Raw genomic sequence first — 15873 nt, 5'->3', positions numbered from 1 at the left:
TTTTGAAGATAGGGACGACCAAGGTAGGACGCCACAGTGACACCCTTTTGGGTGATCTGTGGCAACCCTCCTCGGGCGCAGTAATACGGGGAAAAAGCCAATGGCACAAAAAACCCCGGAAGAGGCTGCAGTAGAAGGAGAGGAATCGGATGAACACGGTCCAGTTATCGAAGAAATTCCAGGAAGAATCGGGTAAGATCCAGATCAAAGAAAGTTCCAGAACCATAAAACAGAAGAGGGCTAGGCGAAGCAATCCAAATGGCAGGCAGAGGTCGGTACACGGAAATAAACAGGAGGTAACTCTGGTACAAAATTAGCAGACAAGGGCTGGGCGAGGCAATCCACAAGACAGGCTGAGGTCGACTCCGGGATATCACTGATAGAAAAGAAGGAGGAACAAGAGTGGAGAAATCCTAACGGGGAGCAGACTAGAAAAGACGGAAAAAGAATAGAAGGAAAACTCAAGACGGAAGGGAGGAAGGGTGATTAGATGGGAACGGAACCGACAAGGAGGAGAGGGCAAGAAGGAGGGGAGAAAAACCTAGATGAAAGTTCGGAGCGAAAGAAAGGGAAGAAGATGTGAAACAAAGAATACGGAAGGGAAAACTGTTGCTCCTCAGGAAAAGACAGCGGCGCAGGAACAGGACGAACACACTGTACGTTGCAACGCACCTGACCCCGGAAGTGAAAAGGCTTAAATACCGAGTTCAGGTACGCCGCAACGACAACTAGACCTGCACTGCACGCTCAAAATTTACGTGACGGAACCCGCTAGGGCGGGCGCAGCTTCCACTTCTTCCAAAGCCGCCAGTTTCCCTGCGGCGTGACAGCAGGAGAAGGGTGAGGACCTAGTAGATGAGGAAACGAGAACATCTATTTTCAAGGAGAATCACGTTGAGAAGAGAGCCAAAGAGAAAATGAGGAATTTTAGTTGCTGCAAGAAAAAGGAGGAGGAGGAGGGTGAGAGAAGAGCAGAGGCAGGCAAGAGAAATACATCTGAGTGGGGGGAAGAGGAAGATGGATATGAATAAGAGACTAAGTAGAGACAAACCAACGTGGAATAGCCATAAAAGGAGAGAACTCGAAAGCAGAATGGCATGGTAAGCTTCAAGTGGGCATGTTGGAAAGAAGAAACTCTTCTGCATGCAAAGGGGGAAACTGGAGTGTGTGGAGAAACAAGCACCTAGCGTGGTGTCAAGGCATTGTAGGTGAAGTCAGTCAACAAATAGAAGGAGGACGCTCAAGCATGAGCATGTTGCCAGACATTAAGATAGAGAGGGTGATTGGGCTACAGAACCAGGATCCGGAGAAATGGAAGTTAGTGGAAGGTCTTGGAATAATGGATGGTATTTTGTCCTCAACTGGAACCGCCCACCCAGAACTGGAGAGTTTGAGGAAGTGGTTCCCCACCATACCAAAGTCAGCTACTGACATCAACAAGAAAACAGAAAGATCAATAAAGATCCACGTTGAATAAACACTGTGGGATGGGGGGATCTGTGAGAATGTCTGAGGTATGCTTCTTCTTTTGTTTGCCTATTTTTGGCTAAACCTGTAAACTTCCTCAAATAAACCTTGTTCTCATATTTTGCCTTTTTGGGAACCATTCAGTTGTGTGACAATTGGTAAATGACATGGGAATCAAGGACATCTTCTCATTCCAGTTCCATTTTTTAAACCTGGTGAACAATTCCAGAGGATCATTGCTGCACGGTGTGTAATTGGTGCAGCCTAAACAAACATGGTGTACACCATTACACAGGATCCCTATGCATTCTTCCTGCTTTTTCTGGTGCAACAACATTCCACTAAAATCACATTTGTTCACTTCGCCTGTACGTTATGTTATTTCATTTTAAGTATTTTCATATGAAGTTGTGTTACCACATGGGTGGGCCAGAATCTGCTGTCATTTGTATTGCCCATACGGATTCTGAGAGGTCTGAATGAGAGTGGATGGTTTTGGTTAATGGGGAGGGAGATACAATGTGAAGTAGCTTTGCTGTTATATTGATGCATGCCTATCGGAGGTAACTTCAGCACTGTGTGTGGGTCTTTTTTAGATGTTCTTTCTGAAGAGCAATTGAGGTGCCTGTGTCCAGAGGGAGATCTTGTGTGCTGTAGTGGAAAGATGCATTGATTGCAATGATATATAACATGGTTGGAGAGGTGTTGGTTTTTGGTGATTAATGTCTATAATTAATAGTGTTCAAATGCCATGTTTGGGTCCATTACTTGGCACATGTATTATGTGTTGGAACATGTTGGTGAGAAGAGCAGTCAATGGAGTCCTCATTGGGCATTTCCATCCAGTCTGGTCATGCCAAACAACGTCATGTGAATGGTGGCATTCTGATAGGATAATTGTAAGCGGAGGTATTAAAGTAACATATAATGGTCTTGTGTTCATAGCACCAGATACAATGGAGCACAAGTGTGAAGATGTATAGCAGCAGACAGAAGTGGAATAAAATCAATGCAGGGGAAAATCCTTAAGGGGGGAAACCTAGGAGCAGAATGACAATGAGGAAAAATGATAGTGGGGCACCAAGCAGCAAAGCCACAGTGGGACACCTATGAGAACAACACCAGTGGTACACAATTACAGTGTGACAGCAACAAGCAAAATCATGGCTGTGCAAAATTACAGAGGTACACAAAGCAGCAAAACCCGAGAGAACAACATTACAGTGGAACATCAAGGAGAAAATCATAGTGGGGCGTAATTTCACTGGCACACACAAAGGCACACATTTAAGTGGAGATCACAGCAACAAATCCCAGCAGGCAGAATCACAGTTGCAGACCTGAGAGCCTTGCAGTGTGATGTAGAGTTGAATGGTAAGCAGGTTAGTGGGGGACCTTAATTACCAAGTCACATATAGCAAGGCATGCCAAGGCATGGATGACATAACAACACATTCAAATCATTAAAATAGCCTAACATGGCAAAACAATCTGGTCTCCTCCACACACTCCTTCCACAAACGTCTGGAGGCAGCTCCCATTTCACTTTCTCACTATTTAAAACGGTCAAACTCTCTATATCTCTTTCTCAGACTGGTGGAAGGTGGTGATATCATATGGAAATGTCTATAGTATACTCATGGATAGTAGGTCCTGACCACCAGCACCTACTATCTTCCTGATGGTCATCCGTTGAGCAGAGGAAAAAGAAGAGAGAACATGGTTTTCCACAAGGTGCACATATGCAAGAGGAGGTACTGGTTGCTGTGATTGTCTCTTGAAAGTAGTCATTTATGGATACACACCATTGCCATCTCAGGATCTCTGGGGTATCACAAAGAGAATATTCACATAGCAAGTGCATGTGGTGGTATTTCTACACTCTTAACACATGCAAGTATTGTGGTAGTAGCAAGTGTCCTTTCAGGGTGTGTTTGTTCCCCCATCCCTCATTTTGGGCAACTGCTGGTGTTTGGGTCAATAATTGTAACAAAAGAAAAACTCTTCTATTGTTATCGTACAAGAAGAGGGATTTTAGTCAACATCCTGGTCATCAATATCACCCACATCATCACCATAACTGACATTGCCATCATCAAAATAAGAGCCCAAAGGAGGGGAAACAGTGCAAAACACAGTATGTCTGCTAGGCTGAGAAACATGTTTGTCCACTAGCATGGGCACATGGGCATGGATAGCTACCCCTGTGCTCCTGCTGAGAGCTGCAAATCAGAATCCCTCTAAAAAACATTTCCCCCTTCTGCCAAAGATGCCAGAGTGGTGGGTTCTTCAGGTGGTGCCTCAACAGAACCCTTCAGTACCTGGACAAGGGGCATGGGATACATCCACACTTCTGTCAGATAATGAACAACTTAGGGAAGTTGGCGTTTGGACTGGGTGCAGTGAAGTGACAAACACAGGTAAGCCACAGAGGACATTAGAAGCACTATTAGCCAGCATAACAAGTTTGAATATGTTAAATACTTGTAACAGTCGTTGATGTACAACCTCTGGTTACTGACTGACATTGTACCATTTTACTAACCAATATATTTGCATCCCAACAATATTTGTAACTACTGCTTCTGTAGTGAACCATAAAACATTTCCATGGTGTCTTCGTTTCCCCCTCCCATGTTTAGCCACTGGTTCTTAGGACATCATAGTTGATGTTGCTTTTGCCTCAAACACCACAGCCCTAGTGGAGCCATTTTCAAAAAGAGCTAATGCTGTATATGTTTGTACCTGACCTCATCTCAACTGCTTATAATAGCTAAAATGTTTGCATGTGTTACTTCAAGTTTCTCTTGAATCCTACTCATCCCAAGTAGGTGGTGTGTTATGTCATACAGCCAAACATATTTGCCACAAATGCCAACAGCCTGTGTTCACCACCTCCAAAAACTTTCCCAGCAACCCGATTTATTTTTACTAGCCCTCAAAGCAATTGCTCGCATTGTAAGTGTGCATGTTCAATTAAGCTGGTCCTGGGCAGATTGCTACTGCACAAACACCTAGTGTGTTGCGTCACACAGACAATCAACCTGCCACTATTGTCCTCCCTTATGATCACCACTTCCAATGATTCTTCTCGGACCCCTCACATCTTTTTCTGTTAACCCGAAGCAATTCAACTGCTTGTGTTGTGTGTGAGTGTGCCCCTTCCCTTCAATCAAGCTGGCCCAAGAGCAAACTATCTCTCTGTCCTAGTGTGCTCAATCAGGTTTTGTGTTCCTTCATACAATCAGTCTTCCTCTGATGCCTGCAGCCTGTGATCGCCATCTTCAAAACATTTTCCAGCAAACCAGATATTTTTTTTTTCTGTTCTCGCAAAATTGTAGCAAATACATTTAATTCAACGGCTTGTTTGTGAACACCTGCTCCAACAAGCTGCCCCAGTTCATATATGATAGGTTCATTGTTGGACTGGTGGTTGTGGATAAATATCTCTAAAAATAAATCCCCAAGTCTAGTCTGCCTTTGTGTAAAATGAGGATTTCTTTGAAATGCTATTTGGATAAATAAAACATTACAATTATATTCCATTGAGCAAGGCCTAAAATCAATCTACCCTAGATCTGTCCAATAACCTAACATTTAATTCCCTTTAAAGATTTACTTCTTACTGGGGCCGATTCATGGAATTATTTGCGCCGAAAAACAGGGATTTGTGCGTCATTCTGCCCCCAAATCCCTGTTTAACAAATGGGGCTTTGCGGGCAGAATGGCGCACAAATACCCGTTTTTCAGCGCAAATAATTCCATGAATCAGCCCCACTTTCTCTCCCTGTAAATATTTCACAATCACAACATGCAATTATATTTTATTGAACAGTCCAAAACGTTCAGCTCTCATTCAGCAAGCAGTCAACTAAAGTTTCCATCCCTTTTACATTTTCCTACTGTCTGTCGATCCCTATAAATATATTGAATGCAGAAGCCCAAAATGCCTACCATAGAAATGAGTGTTAAATTCTCCAGATCTCAAACAGCAGCAGATACCAGTTCACACCACCCTCCTCTAGCTCTGATAGATTCCCAATGACTCCTGGGGAGCTCCAGCTGGCCATTCTATGAATAGCCAGGTAAAGCCACCTGTTCAAACTCGTTTACCCGAATCCCTTAATAATTGGGAAGTTCGGCAGCCCCTGATCATATTGAGAATTCAGACAATTAGGTTTCCAATGAATAATTGGGCACAGGCTTACTTTTATGAGACTTGGTTGGGGGTCACATAATAAACCTCATCGTCTTTATCTCTTTACTATAGTGACCCTTACATTAAATAAACAGAGGGACCTCTCCCATCCATGTCCCAATCTGATGCCTTCTGGCAGAGTTTCAGTTCCTTATTACAGTTCGTTTTTTCTAAACCCAGTACATGTTTAGGCAAAAAGAGACCTATTCATTTGTAGATTTCCTCGTGTTACATTGTTTTAAAAAAAATAACTTGTAATTAATGTGTTTACTTAGCTTATCCTGATATTTATGGAATTAATTACATGGATTCAAAATAGGTCATCTTAGATCTTTAAAATGAATGTAACCAGAATTGTATTTTTCTCACATCTTGAGTATGAAGCGTCCCCATAGCCCTGCCAAGGACTAATGGTTTTTTCATCTAGTCAACCCAGACATTTGGTTCAACATATTTTTTGGATCGCCACTCCTTTGCTGAATTGGGGATATTTTTAAATTAAGATTCATGCCCAATGTTTCTGACAAAAAAGAACACACGTTTACACCACCTTTTGCCCTGCCTGTATGCACTCTGCCATGCAAATTATGGACATTTGGCCGCAATATGTTGCAGTGCTAATATAATGGCTCTGTGTCATCAAATTACATTTTTGTGCAAAAAGAGATCTATAGTGTTAATTATAAGCATGTGTGCACTCATGCTCCCAAACCTTATATGAATTAGAAAGAAGCAACTCAAACTTTTTGAGGAGCAGTTCTGTGTAATTCAAAGAGCATATTCTCCTTCATGAGCCTATGTTCAAAATGTTTATATAGGTTCTTGGACTGTCTTACATAAGAGATACCCATCTACGTTTGTTCGTTCGTTCGTTCGTTCGTTCGTTCGTTCGTTCGTTCGTTCGATAGATAGCTACCTAATTCTCATTTACAGTCTTCCTTACATTCAGAGAAGGACACAATGTTAAGTTGGTTATTTAACTTGTTTAGAATACCTATACATTTCCAGATTACATGCAAGTATGTGGCACTAGTCAATTAAAGGAATGTGGTCAGTTGAGAAGTCATCTATTATAAACCTCACCACAAATAGTTCCAATATCCCCTTGAAGGAAAGAAGTTTCAAATTGTTAACATTCCAAATTGCTTGAGCAAGTGGTTCTCTATCCCTTGAGCCGTGTGGAGTATTCCGTGCTTTACCCAAAAAACATTGTCCAAGAACTTCGTTTGCACACTGGTACACAGATTGTTAAAAATGGAAGAAATCAAGGCTAACTGAAAATCATTCACCGAAATGGACAGAATCATTTATGAAACCAGACTTAGTTCAACATACAGATCACGGCTCAGAAATTAGATGTAAAATGATCAAAGCAGCCCTAATGCAAAGTTCTGCAACCTGTATTTCTCCAGAGCACTATGACTCTCCTGATTCCTCACCATTGACCATACTTGCTAGAATGGATGGCAGCTGGAGTACAAGCATTTAGATGGATAAAGGTTGCAGGACCCTGCCAGAAGCTCTGTCATGGATTTGCTCAGAGCATAAAAGAAATGTATCCACGCGGCATCAAAACATTTCCTTTAGTTCAGACTCCCTATTTCAGCAAAACTATAACAATATCTGTTAAAATAATTGTGACACTTCCAGTACAAAACCTATCAATTTCACTTAATTAGCATGACTACCAAAAGATTTAATTTCGTAATTGCCCATTTGAATAATTATTTACTGTTACAAGTCATTTGAATCAATTTCATTCAGCAAAGTTGTATGGTAATGAGCCCACATACAAAAACCGGCAGTACTGCCTCTATTTTAGTGAAATTAAATTAAATCTAGAAGAGAAATCAATGTATTGTTTAAGCAGAAAAAAATCAAAAGAATGTTTGTGAATTTTCCACAGTGCTAAGGGAAGGTTTGATTACACATTTTGAACAATATATTCATATTTGAGCAAGGCTGGACTACTGCAATGTACTCTTCCTAGGGACTTCCACAAAAAACCTCGAAAAATTGCAAGTCATCAGAATAGTGCTCTTTGTACAGCCCAAGGTATCTGCAAAAGAGAGCACATCTCTGCCGCCAGAAAATTATCCCACTGGCTCCCAATAAAAGAACGTGTTATATTCAAAGCGCTAACACTGATTCATAAGTGAAGCCACCTCTCTGCACCTGCTTACCTATTACAAAGGATTCACCTGTCTACTTCAACCAGGCCAACAAGAACACCATACTCAAACATGCTTACAGTGTCTACGGTAAAAACAGCTAGAGCAGGTGGTGCCAGCTTCCCATATCTAGTGGGCCTTCACTGTTATGCCCTTCCACCAACCCTTTGGGACAAAGAATCACTCCTAGCATTCCACAAGGCCATGAAGACTATGCTATTTGCATGATTAACACCACATTCACCCCTTGTGAGTGCTTACTGCATTTCCTGTTAATCTGCTAAGTGTATTCATAACCTATTATCTAATATGCATAGATGTACATCCTGTTGTATTCCTAACTCACATTTACCCTCCCTGTAACAAAGTCCCCTCAAGTAACAACACCACAATGCCCTTCGGCTGTTTGTGTGCTATACAAATGTAATAAATAAATACATAAATAAAATATTCTCTTTGACTGTAAAACTCCCATCACTCAAGAAGTTTCAATTACTACTGAGAAATGAAGACCTCAGTCATGTGCTTCGGTGAATTTGGAGAATGCGTCTTAAATTCAAAGTATAGACACAATCAATATATCACATCATTAACAAACTTCCTTTTAATAGTACATTGGCCTAATTGGCATGCCTGCCATCCAAGTTCAACCAGGCAAATAGGACTCTTATAATATACTACACCATTCTATTGGGATCACTGTTCAAATCATGACCAGGGACTAGCCCAATATATATAGGGCAGGGATCACCAAAACTAAGTATGCCTGTAGAGTGGGTATGTAGGTTCTGGGTATCCACTGCATTTGAATAATCTACCCCACAGCATTTGCACTTGAGAAGAACATCTTGACTCTAAACAAATTATCATATGTTTGCAAAGGGCCCATTTTAAATCTCCATATCACCTTACTCATGAAAAAAGCTGATGCGTCCAGAAATCAACTCTTTATTTTGTTAAATGGCCATTATCCTAACCAGTCAACATCAAGCAGTCTATCAATCAATTGTCTCTTAGCGGTTCATGTTAAATCAACGTATTAGGTTTAGGTAACCTGACGTTTCTTGCTGGCAATATCCTGTGTGTTGTTTCGAGGTCAAAAATATTACAGAGGGATCAGCCACCAGGGGGCACACAGATGATGAGCACTGCCGTCTGAGCTCTGCACCCTCGGGTGCCAAAAGCGCTTTGAGCCCCCGCTTCTGACCCCCGTGGAGAAGTAACTGCTGCTCATACCACCCGAAGTGGCCCCCCACCCGCTGAGCGAAGTCTGGGTGAAAAACGGACTTCCCATCCCGGAGTAAAGTCCATCCGACAGCAGGGCCCCTCTCCGCCGCACACGCAGCAGCCGGATAGTGGGACGCGACTATGCGCCACATCGAGGAACCCGGCTCCCTCTACGAGCCGACTGCGAACGACACAGGCCCTGCTGCGAACCCTCGGCGGCCGCAGCCCTTCCACCTGTCCCGCTTCGCCTGCGGGGCGAGCGACCACCTGGGGCGGGAAAGTGTGGACGCACTACCCGCGCAGCTACCCGAGCAGCTCCGGGCCATGAGCGAAAGGAAACTGTGGAGAGGGTAAGTGACCTCCCCCCCTCGGAGCACGCAGCAGTGCTTCACCTGGCCAGGGGTCCTCCCTATCCCCCACCGGCACTCTCCTCATCAAGGGCCCGGGGCCAAAGATAGCGTTTGGGGTGCAGACGAGAACCGCCCACCATAATCGGGCCACTGCGATAGGCGGCACACAGCCTCAAGAGGGCCCCCACATCAAGGCCAGACAGGCGGGCCGCTGTATATATCGAACGCGGCTTACGCTCTTGGCCCAGCTGCTCCGTAGGACAAGCGCAGTGCCCTGGGAGACTTAGACGCCACAGCCAGCCACGGAAATCGGGGCGAGGGACTTGCGCCCGAGGTGAGGACAGTACAGAGGGTTGGGCCCCCATCTATAGGGCGTGTTCCCTCCTCTGCACAACCACCAATCTTTTGCCCCCTCCGGGGCCTGAACCTCAATTTAAAAGCTACTGGTCAGGAGACCTCCCCCACGCCATCTTGCCTGGGCCTACACCCAAGACTTCACCGACAGCGGAGAACCCCTCTCATTGGAAAGGCACCCCCGCACTGAGAGCTGGGCCCCCGCGTGCTGCGGGGCGTGTGCCGTTCTCAGAGCCAACGTCCATGACGAGCCTCCACTGGACCCCAACACAGTTAAATGGGTGCCCCCCAATGAATCAAGGAGCAGCACGCACCCTGCCTTCCTCAACTGCCCAAACTCCTCTTCCAGAGGGCACCCGCCAACCTTGAACCATATTCAGTCGGGTGGCTGTGGAACCAGGGACAAGCCCCGATTTCCGCTCTTTGAATGTACCCTTGGTGGGATCTTCTGCCCAAACACAGCCAAACCCAACGTATGAATGCCAAGGAGAGACTGGCGGCATACCAGTTCTCACCCTCGCAACACGGCTACTGCGCACCCGGAGTCTCCACTATGTCAACACCGGGCCCCGAGGTAGCCTCCACCAAAGCGGACGTCGCCGATATCCTCAACGAAATGCGGAGTATGAGAGCTGACATCGGCGGCAAGATTGATAAAATAACTCAAAGAATGGACAAGATGGAGGACAGGCTTGAGGAAGTTGAGCACAACCAGACCTCGCTGAACACCCTGGAGACCCAGATGGACGTGCGACTCGCTGGACTCGAAGCTAGGGAAGAGGAATTTCGCCTAAAAATCGATGACTTGGAAAACAGGGAGCGGCGCAATAACATACGCATCTTCGGAATTCCGGAGAATGAAGGCGAGACCGAGTCAGACCTGAAAAGAACATTGCATAGCATAATGAAGTCGCTTTTCAATGATGACTCAATTGATGAGCCCCAAATTGAACGTGTGCACAGGGCTGGGGGAAAACCAGGAGGCCCACGATCGGTGCTTGCCCGATTCCATTATTACTCAGACAAGGCCAGGGTCCTGGACAAGGCCAGAAACACTCCGCAAGTCGCGTTGGGCCCGGTACATGTCTCCATATATCAAGACCTATCCTCCCTCACACTAGCAATGCGGAGAAAGTGCCAACCACTCACCCAAATGCTGAAAGAAAAAGGGGTCCGATACCGTTGGGGTTATCCCTTCTCACTCTCCTTTGAATGGGAAAGTAATGCCATCAAACTAGTCTCGGAAAAGGATATCAGGTGTTGCATATTTAATCTATTGGGTACCCAGGAGGAGGAACCGTCACAGAGCGGAAACAGGCCGGAGGCAAAGGAATGGCACATCAAAGGTCCACGGAGAAAGAAGATGCAGGGCGCCAGGAAATATAGACGGATGAATGCCTCCCCGGACACTGAACATTGAACCCACTTTGTTCCTTTACCTGTTTCTCTTCTCATGGGTGCACCTGACAACAGACATTAGGCTAACTAGAGACCCTGGAGAACGTCGGATGGACACCCACTGGGTAGCAACGGGGGAGGGTGGAATCGTTGTCCTCACACCACCTCACCTGATGCGGAAGAGGTGCTCGCAAAGCAACCTGGGATGAGGGTACACTAAGATGATGTGACTCGATGCGCTTAAGTGGACCCTAAAGAAGATGGAGGAAGCAGAGGTCTGTGTGAGGCCCGAGAAAGGGTAGCATGTAAGAGGTGGTGTGAACCGATATGAAAATGAAGGGGGGCCCTTACAAAGTTTTACCGGGGGCCGAATATCGGGCGCAAATGACTGAGATCCTATTGTTGAAATGCAGTTCAGTTTGTTAACATGTTTACATATGCAGGGGGGTAGTTGGGGGCTCATGGTTATGTTTTATAAATATGTGGTTGGGACCGTTTGAGGTGTGGTTCCCGTTGGTGGTCCGAAGACGATTGGGTGAACATAAGCCAGCTGGATCGGACGCTGTATGGTTTAGGGGGGAGGGGTTGGGCTAGTGCGACTGGAAAGGTCAGGTGGAACGGATGAATACGAAAATGAGAAGAAGAGAAAGGCACACTTAATACTGTTGAAGGTTGAGCGACAAAGATGGTTAGCGGCCCCCATAAGGCCACATAGGAACCGTCTTACTTGTGTAGGAATAGGCATATGGCAGGCGTTTAGATCAGAGGCATTGAGGCAGGTGCACTTATGGGGCTACCTCACACATTGCAATGACAGCAACATCTAGACATCACAAGCTACGTATATGCACACTCAATGTAAAAGGCTTGAATTCCCCCACTAAACGCGCGCTGGTAGCGAGGGAATTTAAGAGGTCGAACATTGATATTATGTTCTTACAAGAGACGAAATATCAGAAGGGTAGCAAGAAGGGGATCCTCAGTGGTCTGGTGGGGCATACATATTGGAGTTCAGGTGTCCTCAAGAAAGCCGGGGTGGGCACCTGGTCCGGAAGAATCTCCACATGAAGATCCTAAATTCCTGGTCTGACACGGAGGGTAGGGCCATGTTAATAGTGGTATCCATTCAGAACACAGTCGTGACCCTTGCCACAATTTATGCACCCAATCAAGGCCAAAAAAGATTCCTCCTTAAAGCGACCGAATGGCTGTTCAATAAATCGCAAGGTCATACTATTCTTGGGGGCGACTTCAACACATGGATGAACAGTGCCATGGATAGGCAAACCGCACACAATGTGCCCCAACCTCCCCGGTCGCAGCAACATGCTGAAATTAAAACGAAGCTTGCCCTGTACGGCCTCTCGGACAGTTGGCGTCACTTACATCCAACGGACAAAGGATTTACCTTTCGATCCACCCCTCATGACACGCTTACAAGTATAGACTATCTGTTCCGCTCGGAAGACCTGATGAGAATACTCCACACCGCAGACATACATCCCAATGCATGGTCTGACCATGACATGGTTATGGCGGAACTAGACTGGGATGGCCTTGCCCACCGCAACACTAAGTGGAGGTGCAACGAAACATTGTGGTCAGATGTGGTTTTCAGGGAGGAATTGGAGAATGAAATCAAACAATTCTTCATGACCAATGATACGGGTGAAGTCGCGAAAGTGAATGTCTGGGAAGCGGCAAAGGCCACGTGGCGTGGGATCCTAATCAGGGAGGGGGCGAGGAAAAAGAGGGAACACACCTTGCTGGAGGCTAACGTTAGAAAGAAATTAGTCGAAGTAGAGAGTCTAGCCCAGACATCTCCTCAACGTAGAGCTACACACCTTACAGAAGCTAAGGCATTACGGGAGGAGCTAAAAGCCCTTGAGATGAACAAGGTGACCCAGACCTTACAATACCTGAAACAAAAGTACTATGAAAAAGGAGACAAGGCCGATGCCCTTCTTGCAGCAAGGCTCTGTGCGCAAAGGGCAGAAAGATGGGTAGACGTGATAGAGAGGACGGATGGCACTCTCGTGGATACAACAGAATCCTCCCCAGAGGGCATACGAGAGGCATTTGCCTTCTTTTATGAAGATTTATATACCTGTGACCCTCCTCCCCCACCGGGGAGTGCAGGTGCCTATCTCAAAGAGGCAGATCTCCCGGCGCTTACACGCCCGGAGGCGGAAGCTCTAGACACTCCGGTCACTGAGGAGGAGGTGGCTGATGCCATTAAACGTCTCAAGTCAGGAAAGGTGCCCGGGGACGATGGCTTCACCCTGGGCTTTTACAAGACATTCACTGCGTTCCTTACCCCCTTCCTGGTGACTCTATTCAACCACACCTTCGAAACGGGGCAGGCACCCCCGTCCTTTGCTCAGGCCCTTCTAACGGTCATCCCAAAAGAAGGCAGAGACCCCAAATACTGTGGGTCATATCGCCCCATATCACTCCTTAACTTAGATGCCAAGATATATGCAAGAGTGATAGCGGCCAGATTAGAAACGCATTTGCCGAAATTAATACACATGGACCAGGTCGGCTTTGTGGTGGGGAGGCAGGGAGCTGACACGATGAGGAAGATGTTACACTTGATATACGCGGCAAAGGGGAGGAATGACAACCCCACAATCCTGTCGCTTGATGCTGAAAAAGCCTTCGACAGAGTCGATTGGGAGTTCCTAGAAAGAGTTCTAGTGTGGATAGGTCTTGGCCCCAAAATACGCCGTGCCATTAAGGCAATATATTCAGCTCCCCGGACCTCTGTGTCGGTGAACGGTGGCTACTCAAGGTGGTTCCCATTAGAGAGAGGCACCAGGCAAGGCTGCCCATTATCTGCTATACTGTTTGTGTTGTCTCTCGAACCACTGGCACAGAAGCTTAGACTTGATAAAAGGGTGGGAGGATTTAAAGTAGGGGATCAGGAATACAAGCTAGGCCTATATGCTGACGATATCCTCATGCATACAACGAACCCCCTGAGCTCGATACCTGAGGCCATGGAAATAATTGGCGAATATGGTCAATTGGCGGGCCTGAAAATCAACACAGAGAAATCGGTCCTCCTCCCGCTAGACAAGAGTAGGGACTCAGAGGTTGAGCGATTTACACCCCTAGGGATGGAGGTTAGTCTCACTACGCTGCAATATCTGGGCATCAATGTGACTCGTAACCTGGGTGACCTGTTTGAAGCCAACTTCCCCCCGATGCTAAGCACAATACAAAAAGACATTGAACGGTGGACAAGGCTCACAATCTCGTGGATGGGCCGACTGAACACCATTAAAATGGTAATCCTACCAGAGTTACTTTACCTATTTCAGATGCTCCCCATAAAACTCCCCAGGGACTTCTTTATAACCATCAAAAAAGTCCTACATACCTTCCTGTGGCAAAACAAAAACCCAGGGTCCCTGCTGCCTTACTTCACCTCCCAAAAGACGAGGGCGGGGTGGGTCTCCCAGACATAGAGCTGTACTATAGAGCAGCACAACTGCGAGTACTAATCCCACACGTCAGACAACAAAAAAGACCCCCAATGGATAGGCTTAGACAACTACTATCTTCGTCCTTTTATTGTGGGGGAATGGTTATGGGTACCTGGGCCCTAATTACGAAATAGCATCAAAAACCACCCCATCCTCGGGACCATATGGGCCATATGGAAACCAAACAAAGGAATGAAAGGAGTCACAACATGGCCCTCCCCCTGGCGCATTTGTGGGCCCCGGGCATCCGAGATGACATTCCCGATCCAGGCAGTTTCGAATAATGTTACGAGGCAGGGCTTGAAAGGACAGGCCAATTACGGAGGAATAACGCCTTCATCACTATCCAAGAGCTGGAAGAAGCTCTCGGCATAGGTCGGCTCTCAGTTTTCCAATACCTAAGACTAAAAGGTGTTATGACCCGGGAGGTATGGAGGGAGGCCCTACAGAGACCTCACACAGTTCAAAAAAATTCTAGACACATACATAGGCTCCAAGAGACTCATCAGTGCAATGTATGCAGCACTAGTTGGAGTCAACACAACCCCCTCAATCGCTCTGAAACAAAAGTGGGAAAAAGACCTTGGGAGACATCTCACCCCAGAAACATGGCTCAAGATTTGTAGAAGGACCTCGAAAACCTCTATCTCCTGCCAGTACATATTGCACGGGATCAAGCTTTTGTATAGGTGGCAGTACGACCCACTCCGACTAGCCAGGATGTATCAGGATGTGAGTCCTTTCTGCTGGCGGGGCTGTGGCCAGAAAGCGGACTACTGGCACATGTGGTGGGGATGTAGGGCGTCCAGGCATATTGGGACGAAGTACTCAGTTGGATAAAAGAGGTAGAAGGAGAGGAAAGGGAGAAGCACCCACTCTTGATCCTATTTGGTTTGGTTGAAACAGAAGAACAAACAACCAAATTGCCCATAATGACGCATGGGCTCTTGCTTGCTGCGAGGGCCTGCCTTACAACTGTGTGGAAAATAATTAATTTACCAACTAAAGCTGAGTGGATCAACTTCTCCCATAATATCTTCAACATGGACAAGCTAACAGCAGCCATTCATGGTGACCGCACTTCCATTGACAATGAATGGTCCGAGTCCCGAGCCAAGTATATCGCACAAATTTGAGTGTGCAGCATGATATAGCCAAAGCGCCGTTGCAGTGATCTGCCTACTGCTCTAATGTTAATTTTGAAATGTCTTATGCAA

Source organism: Ambystoma mexicanum, chromosome 13, assembly GCF_040938575.1.
Source record: "Ambystoma mexicanum isolate Mex_15411 chromosome 13, UKY_AmexF1_1, whole genome shotgun sequence".
Classification (NCBI taxonomy): domain Eukaryota; kingdom Metazoa; phylum Chordata; class Amphibia; order Caudata; family Ambystomatidae; genus Ambystoma; species Ambystoma mexicanum.
Note: the sequence above shows the minus strand (reverse complement) of the source record.